This window comes from Osmerus mordax, chromosome 4 (assembly GCF_038355195.1).
Source record: "Osmerus mordax isolate fOsmMor3 chromosome 4, fOsmMor3.pri, whole genome shotgun sequence".
Classification (NCBI taxonomy): Eukaryota; Metazoa; Chordata; class Actinopteri; order Osmeriformes; family Osmeridae; genus Osmerus; species Osmerus mordax.
In genome coordinates, this window is record NC_090053.1 from 16294670 (window position 1) to 16304363 (window position 9694).

Sequence of the window (9694 nt, forward strand, 5' to 3'; positions counted from 1 at the left end):
TTTTTGTTGGAAGACTACACGGATCATCACTTTTGCAAGATCGTTCAAAAAGGGTTTCATATTTGTATTTTATTCCACTCGCTTCTTGTGTTGTAAAGGCCTTTGCCGCATACAGTAGAGTCGGTCCATCATCGCTGCGTAAATTTGCACACACCCAATAACATAAATTCGAACTATGGTTGCTTTGCACTCTCCATAATGCTCTGTTGGAACAGAGAAATTGGTAATCTTATGAATAATACAAGAGCCTCAGTGCTGGATGCCAACGTGGATGATGATAATAAAGCCAGGTTCTCATAGTGGCCCCACCAGGAGAGACAGAGAGCCTGGTACATTAGCCTCCCGCGCAGGGTGATAAATCACCCGATTCTTCTCCCCGGGTGGGTTGGTGGTCTCTAGCTTCCTTTAGGGATCCTCCAGGAGCTGTGCCATATGGGACGGCTGGGCATCGAGAGTGCCCTCCATCCTGAACGATCTGCCCCGTCTCCTGGGTGGCTTTTAATCGCTGCAAATAGGCAGCGATAACAAGAGGCTAGGTTCCCCATGCTCTCCTGCCACCAGGGCCTCGCCTTTGTTTCAACAACAAGGAATACGTCCAATTCTTCTCATAATTAGAGCTTCTACAGGTTTTTTTTGGGGGGAGTGTGTTTATTTTGGGAGAGAATGGGAGCTGGTGACATGTCGTCCTGTAGGTCTGCCTGGCAGGCTGTTGGGAAATACTTTGGATGGGAGGGGTCTCTGGCTAGCCTGTTTCCCTGTTCTTGATTGATGTTGTTGGGGCCAAAGCTTGAGGCTTGAGACTGTTATCTGAGCCTATCTCTGACCATCTTCATTTTCTCCCTGTCTTTTTCGCTCTCACACACTTTGTCCTCACTCTCTCTTTTTTTCCACCTCATTCTCCCTCACTCTCTCTTACTCAAACCGGTACTCTATTTATCTGTCGTTCTTTCTCTCCCTCACTGGATGATAATAGAGTGGATCACTTGCTGGCCCCTGTCACCGTGGCTGTGATGGATGCTTACTGTCTCAGCCAATTGCGAGCAATTTTTCATGCATTTCCATGCGTTTTCCGCACAGCCTTGTGGGGCCCCAAGGGGCAGCTTGCATTGTTGCCTGCAGGCGTCTGGTTGAGGGAGTGAGGATAACCCATTTCAACCCCAACTGCATCTTATCTGGAAACAGGCCGCTGGCAGCCTGTCTCACCTCCATCCCTCCCTCAGCTTTCAAGTATTCGGGGAAATCCCCCTATCATGGAGGATATTTTCTACCTTTCGCATCAATAATTCATCGGCAGGCTATTGACCTGTTGTTCGAGGGAAATCCTTCACTTCAAAAATCATCTGAACCACATGTGAAAGCCTGAGGAGTAGCCCGGTCTGTTATGATATCTCACTTGGTGTTGCAGGCTGTGGAATTTAGAAAGGTTTCTGGTGTTTTTGTCAGATATTCTAATTGGAAATACAAACGTCTGTGAATCACATGGTCAGGAAACGTGTCCCCCTTATTACACATCATGCGTCAAGCGGGCAGACAGTGCTTGTTAAAGCCGTGACGGGTCAAGGACAGATCATGCGATGGACGCAGTGTCGAGAAGCTAATGGTTTCACCATCGGTTCACGCTCCGAATGCTCCCGATATGGACTGTCGAAGGAGATGTAGCACAGTCCACAGACAGAGCACGGTACCATCACACCTTCTCCTACCCCCGACAAGGAGAGGGTCTTCCTCCTTTGTCCTTCTCCCAGAGGAGAAGCTTCAAAGCTTCTGGCCCAGCATGGGGTCAGAAACAGAGGCCACACGGCCCACAGTATCAGACAAAGGATTTATAAGGAAAAACTTTCTTATGTGGATTTACAAACATATTCTCAAGGACTACATGGCTCATGGACACTATTTCAATGACAGTAGTTGATGTGTTATAATGTGTGTTTTTCTCATTTACTTAGAACGTTGTTTAATTGAGGTTTGATTATAACTTCCCTTCAAGTATAGTTAAGTCAGCCAATCTTGATATCAAAATGATTGTACCATACTAACAACCATTACAACCATTTATGAATGTTGTATTGTTATATTCTGAAGTTTAAGCATTCCATGGACAGTTGAAAAATAACGGAACTCAACGAACCCTTGCTCGTCCATTGTTACCCCAAAGGCCTACCTGTCCCTCTCTACCCCTCTCCCACTCCCTCTCTCCCTCCCCCCTTCACACGCGCTCTACACAGCCATTGTGTTGCTCGCCCTCATTTGCATACAGCCACTGTACTACTCTGACTAACCCATAACTTATCTGGTATTTGTTCATTATAATTACATTCTCCTAAATAAATCATTGTGTATAATACTTGCGTATCACTCACGTTATCTGATCTGCTCTACTTTCATAGAATTCACTACTTAAGATTAGACTGATTATTACGAAGGCTATTATTTCAATATTATTCAATAAGGTTTCCTCTATCCCTTTAACAATAAGAGGTGGTGCCCCCAAGAACTACATACTTTATTATAAATTAAGTATTGCTAATCTTAAACGAGCAAACCCCGCTACAGAGACAAAGCCGGAATTCTCTGATGTCTCCATCCTGCACTCTGACTGACAATAGGATGAAAGTGGGAGGACGCCAATTCATTCACTTTTTATTGTCCGCTTCCATTTGTTTATGTTTATCTCTCTTTTAGGTGTCTTTGCCTCGCCAAACATTTGGAATAAAACTTCAGCAGCGGACAAATATTCTTCTGTAGACCTGGTGTCATAAATCATTAATGATTCATGAGCTACATAACCATGAGGGAGTGGGAGGGTACTGTGTCTGTCTGTGTCTGTGTGTGTGTGTGTGTGTGTGTGTGTGTGTGTGTGTGTGTGTGGGTGTCATTTTGTGTTGGGAGGTGTCAAGAGGGGACGGTAACGGAGTGACAGCCCTTCTCTCCACAGGTCGGTGTCTGACACTGGAAGAGGGGAGGGGTGTCGGTGTGTGTGTCCATTTATTAGCTATAGTTTTTGGGGAAAGACAAATGTATAAATAAGTTAATTAATAAATTAATCTCTCAAAAGTAAAAGAAAATGTAATAAATACAAATATATAGAGAGATAATTTGTTGAAACTAACTACAGAAGAGCGTCTGCACTGGCCATCCCCACTCTAAAGCTTTCAATCTCCAAAGCTGGGGAGGGGGGGTTGTGGTCACAGCAGTCTGGATTTGTCATCTGTTTCATGTGTCAAATGTCTGTCTCCTGATCTCATCACAGAACCACACATGTCCCTGCTGACCCTCACACACACACACGCTTACGCACAAACACACCACTCTTGATGAATAATTAAGAACACAGTCATGTTGATAAGAGACCCCAGAATGGTAGGTTAAGAGCCCCATACAGACTCAGATGCACTTTTTCTGTCTGCCACACATTCAACTTCCTGAATTATCACTTCAGACATACAGGATATTCGAAACTGTGTCTACAAGCAGCAGGACAATACATGTGACACTCACATGGGACGGTTGTCTTCTGTGGGCCAATTTTGAAGACCTGAATGACAGACATTATGGAATATGAAATTAATTATTTTCAACTGAAGCAGTTTAAGTAATCCATCATGCATCTATAGAGCATTTTTGTCTTTGGATCAATTGTTATTGTCTCTGGAGCTTCTCATTTTTCCCATAAAGAAAAAAGCCAGCTTTCAGACCTGAAAACTTAAATTGGATCATTTTATTAGTGACGCATAGCTGTGGTGTTGATGTGAAAAGAAATTGATTAACTATCACAGAGGTTACCAGCCACCGTAGTTGTAACACGTGTGTGTGTGATCATGTCTATATGTGTGTAATCGAAGGAGTGTTATCACTCCACTCAATACACTGAGAGCCATTAGAAGGCAGTCTTTTATGGCATGCTGTATTATGAATGTCTTGTGTGCGCAGTTTCATCAAAGGGTCATAAATATTGGCCTAGTCAGCAAACTTGGGTCATTAAGAGACATTTAAATGTAATTATTTATTGATGGCGCTCATGATTTACACTCACAGTTGCACTTGCAAGAATTTTATTTCAAAGATATGATGTGTGTTATCGGAAATACAACTAAACTGACATGATGATAGCACAGAGTTGGAGAGACGGCTGGAAATAAGTATGGCCTTCTGGATAAGCTGGAGCGAGGGAAGGGAGGGAGGTAGAAAAAATATGATCAATTTCTGTGATTCATGTAACTTTGCTTTTTACTTGAAACTACTAAGAATAAGGGAGAGCTGGAGAAAGAGTGAGAGAAAAAGGAAAATAAAGCAATAAAGACAGATCCTCAGAGCGAGAGAAGCAGAAATAGAGGGGAGAACGAGGTTTCTTTTTCTCCTATCACCACTGACGATATCAGCATGCTTATGACACCTAAATGAAACACATTTTAGTTCTCAGTCCTTGAAGAACTAATGATGTGTAAGTTCTTGAAAACACGCCACATTAGTAGCAAAGTATCCCTGCAGTAACTGTGCTTACAATCAAATTATTTCATGGGGCAAGTAACGTTTTACTGACCATTTTCAATGAAAGTTTGACTAGGGGCCAGTGATATTGCCCCGCTTGACATTTGCTGTGGCCAGGATGATGAAGCTGTTAAACCGACACATTTTATGAAAGACATTTTTGCTCACTTAAGGTTTTATTAGTCTACACAAAACCACCCAGCAGCGTCAGATGAGCCTCCCAACGGCTGGACCTCCAGAAATCATTAAGAATAAGGAGCCACCTAGGGGATAAATTAGACCATTTGTGGACCCAGTCCCTTATAAGAACCTGGCTCCTGCTGCAGCCAAAGCTCTCCCCTGACATTTCAGTTGTCGATGTGACTGTATGAACAAAGAGACACACTCTAGTTGGAACTGGCATTTCTTTAAGCCTCTGACAATCTATTGGACATGCAGTACATCATGATGTGCATTTGGATAGGTCGTTTAGAAAGTATATGTGGGGGTTGGTGTGTGTGTGTTTGAGATTCAGTCCCCAAGCTGTCAAACTACTCTCCCCAAATCTCCCAGCAAAACAGGTGCAAGCACTTGCCACTGAATCAATGTTAAAAACTGTCACTGTTGACTAAATCATATATTTTAGCGTTTCTGCATGGACAAATCTGTACTAAACCTAACAAACATGGCCCTAAATTGACATATTTCGAAAATACAGTACTTTGTTGTTTGTTGTGTAGTTTTTTGTATCAAGGAAGTTCATCAGGTCCACTCCTAATTCATGGAGACAGCTTCAGAATCTCAGCCCACACAGTGGAGGTCACACCCCAGGCAGGGAGATGGAGGAGTGATGCCTGGAGGAGAGGAGGCAGGGGTCTTGGAGAGGACAGGAGGCAGGGGATGTGGAGAGGACAGGAGGCAGGGGCTGTGGAGAGGAGGCAGGGGCTGTGGAGAGGAGAGGAGGCAGGGGCTGTGGAGAGGAGGCAGGGGCTGTGGAGAGGAGAGGAGGCAGGGGCTGTGGAGAGGAGGCAGGGGCTGTGGAGAGGACAGGAGCCAGGGGCTGTGGAGAGGAGAGGAGGCAAAGGCTGTGGAGAGGAGGCAGGGGCTGTGGAGAGGAGGCAGGGGCTGTGGAGAGGAGGCAGGGGCTGTGGAAAGGAGAAGAGGCAGGGGCTGTGGAGAGGAGAAGAGGCAGGGGCTGTGGAGAGGAGAAGAGGCAGGGGCTGTGGAGAGGAGAAGAGGCAGGGGCTGTGGAGAGGAGAAGAGGCAGGGGCTGTGGAGAGGATAACTGCTGCTGGATTTGAGATGTGGAGTGAGTGAAACACACATACCCATTCCTCCCTGCATCTCTCCAACCTCCGACTTGGCCAATATTCTATTCTCTTTGAACAGTTGGACATGTCTATAAACACGCAACCACTCCACATTTAATAGTCAAATCAGAGGCAATCCCAAACAGTAAGAGCAGCCCCTTATGTAGAAATAAACATGTCAAAATCAATGGGTTTGGGTTGTAAATTCTGGGCCATCCAGGACTGTCTAAAAGCCCAGTAGGAGGCTGGATAATCCCCACTGCCCTGAAAGGAGAAACAGTGTTTTGGGTTTATATCATGTGCTGTACAGGGGCCTTAAAGCCTTGCTAATGATAAACACACACACTCTCCATCTCACACAAGACACTTTCCCTCCCAGCACTGCACTTGAGTCATGGTGGTCATCAACAGTAGCGAGGCTAAGTCGATTTTTCGTGTCACGTCATACTTTTGCCGGCAGTGTGCTGTCATTACCAAGGTTAAATAAGCAATCAAATCAATCAAAAAAACATTTCTCAGCTAAAAGAAAGAAAACCTCCCATTTATAGGCCAGCCGTTTGTCACTCCAACAGCTCCCCATACAGTATGGAGCCATATCTTACACAAACAATTTCTTATCTGACATTAAGAATAGATGTATCTGACAGAGGGGCAGAGGATCGAGGGGGGTTCTAGGCTGATTACAGTGGGACACAGTGGGCTTGGCGAGCCTTGGAAGATAGGACAGGACCAGGGTGGAGAGACAGGCCCTATTTATCAGACAACGGGCTGGCAAGTCAGCCTATCACACTGCAGTGCCGGGTGACTGATGGTTCTGTCATGGACATGAAGACGTCCGAGGGGCCTGTCATTGCCAGTGGGCCCCTGGGGTCTTCGATGAGGACAGGAACTGATCAAAATCAATGGGTTTGGGTCGGCAAGGCGTGTCTCACCTTGATGTGTATTCTCTTGAAATTTTTAGGCCGAAGTTTGTAACAAAACCATTCTTTGCGACTGTTCGAAACACGGGAATAATTTAGACTCCATTGGCCTTTCCCATAAACTCACTCTTAAAAAAAAGAGCATTAAGAGTATCTTGAGATGATACATAATTGTGTATATTTTTTTACAATGTCCTCTTTACTCAGTTGTCTGGAAATAAAAGAATGCAAAATAATGCCCATGCTGTTATTCTTCTTCTTAATGACACTATCGATGACAGTGCCTGCCCATTCACCATCTGTAGAATATGTGGATCATTAGGTTACTCTGCCAGGTTTCTCATGTCATAAGTCTGCATAGAGAAGGAGCTGGTCTAATGCCTCATGTGGGATAGTCTTAATGCACTGCCTAATTGAGACGGATCTGTTTTTAATGACTGGCATTGCAGAATAGTCCAGCTCCTGTAATGTAATGCAGAAAGAGAGGGAGAGTAAGCGAGAGAGCACATCACTAATAAGGGGACTGCGGCCGAAGGTTACAGTTAAAGCTCATATTTGTATTTGATTTGGTTTTTGCGGCTGAGTCAGGGACAATTTTCTCTCCCTCTTAATGGGACTGAAGGTAATTGTGAGCCCTAATGGTGGCTCGCTCTCCCAGCTGCTGCAGGAACCCAGGGCTCTACTAATTTACAGACCCAGAGAAGGATAAGGGGGTCTTTAGCAGAAGAGGCATAGTTTGTGTCACCACCATCCCTACAGACATCCCTGGCTTTTAAATATACTTTCTCATGTATTTTTTTGCCCCCAAAGTCGAACGCTGTCACACTGTTATTAAAGATAATGGAAAGTTAAATCCTAAGTTAAATACCTGTCATTTTTCAGACGTACAGGCTTTGTTTTTATGAGATTACCGTAATTAATCCAGTTTGGTTTGATAATTTGTAATATTTGGTTTGATGGTATCCTTACCCGCATACACGTACAACCTCATTTTATAACTGGTCAATACCTCCCTCAGATGGAGAACCGTGTGAAAATCACACCAAATGGGTTTGTCAGGCACATTATGGCCACCAGCAGAGAAATGGTGGTCTGAACACATAGCAATGGAGTGACAGATTGTCCAGAGCTTCAAGTATGTTATTTGGCCTCTTGTATCAGAAGAGATGACTGTGTCACTCCCTCAGACCGTTAGATCCCTTGGCCCGGGGAATAGCCTTCAGTCAAACATTTATCTCTGCGACTGAGTCTGAATGCCAGTGCTGTGAGTCTTTGTTCGCTCTTAGTAGCTCTGATGGAATCCATTCCTTTTTGTTGTCCCCTGAAATCAATGGGGAAAATAGTTTGGCCATCCCTCTCCACCCTCTGCTTCCTCCATTCTGGAATCAAAGAAAATAGAGGGAGAACACAGGGCTGGGATTCACCTAGTTATTTCATAGGAGACCTTTCACCGCCTCATTACTGTAGATGAATGTGAGCAAACACTTCATTTCCAAGCCACCCTATCCGGTCCCTCCACCAAATCCTCTCTTCAATTAGCTCTGTTATCAGTAGTCGGGGGCTTAACCTGAAGATCGGGACCAGTCTGAGCCCAACATCATTAATACAGCAGCCCCGTTGCATTCTGGGATGTGCTACCAGCTCGTCAACAGACAGAAGTGACATGAGAAAGTCTGAGGTTATGTTTAAGACCTGATGCTATTAGTTTGAGGTCCTCTGGGAAATAACACTCGTTGCAATGGAAATGTCATTGGCTCAAGCTCATGTTTATGGATGCAGAGGACATTGCTGTGAAGGTCTGACACTGATACTGTCATAGGGAGTTATTACATGGAAGAGATGGCCAACTAACAAGCGTAACGTCCTGAGGATGGGGCCCGGGCAATGGGAGGTTATTTGTTTTTAAGGGGCCCCTGTGAATTGATGTACTGTATGTGCTTACCTTGGTAGTCTTGTGAAAAGCAAAATTGTGCAAGTTACTGCACATCCTTCTAAAATGACAAATTGGCTCTTTTTGTGCAAATGGAGTCATAAAAATGCTTTCCTTGTCGGCTAATGAGAATTTAAATGTCCCATAAAACACAGAAAATAAGATACCAAGGCTTTGTTACAGTTAAAAATGACCAGCCACTAAAAGGCAAGCACCTCTGTTTTTGAAGTTTAACACTAAACAAGTAAAGAAGCTCTTCCATCTTGTTAAATCTCTTATCGACCCAACATGCTCTCTTAGCTCCTGAGTGCCCTGACCTGTACACTAAACCCATTTGAGGGAGGGCACCTTTTGACCTCAGGCTTTCCTTTACCTCTATTTAGCTTGAGGGAACCACCTCACTGCTGCACGGTCCTACATGCTAGCAAGGCCAACCACAAACCTCTCTGCACCTCAAAGGAGCCAAACCCCAAACACCCAGAAGCCGGATGAGGATTAACCTTTCAGTATTTATGCAATATAAGACATACATATGTACAAAACCACACACACGCACACACACACACACACACACAGATAAATGGACTAAATGAGCTGTTTATCTATGCAGATAGCAGACTGAACATCCACTGTCCTCCGCCTGCCTGACTCTTCTGTAATTTCAGACCTCCTTCTCCTGAGTGGGTGGGAGGGTTCAGATGGCGGATCATCATTAGATAGGAGTTTGATTAGTTTGGGTTGCCATGGTGGAGACCAGACCTATCTGTGGAGATAACGGGCAGGGCTGGAGCGTACATGTGCTGGTGTGTGATGGGTGGGTGGTGTGGGAGGATGGGTGGGTGGGAAAGTCTTAAGATCTGGAGTTGATTGCTTTGGGTTGCCATGGTGGAGAGACTATTGATGTAACATGCGGTTGGTTTTCTCTTGGTGTAGGATGTTGTGAGAAGAGTTTAGGCAGATTCAAGGATGTGAACCATGAATTTCTGATGATGGAAAGTCATCTGCTGTAATAATAAGAGGCATCCTTCTGAAGCATTTTTACGATGTTATGATAGTGTTGTTTTTTT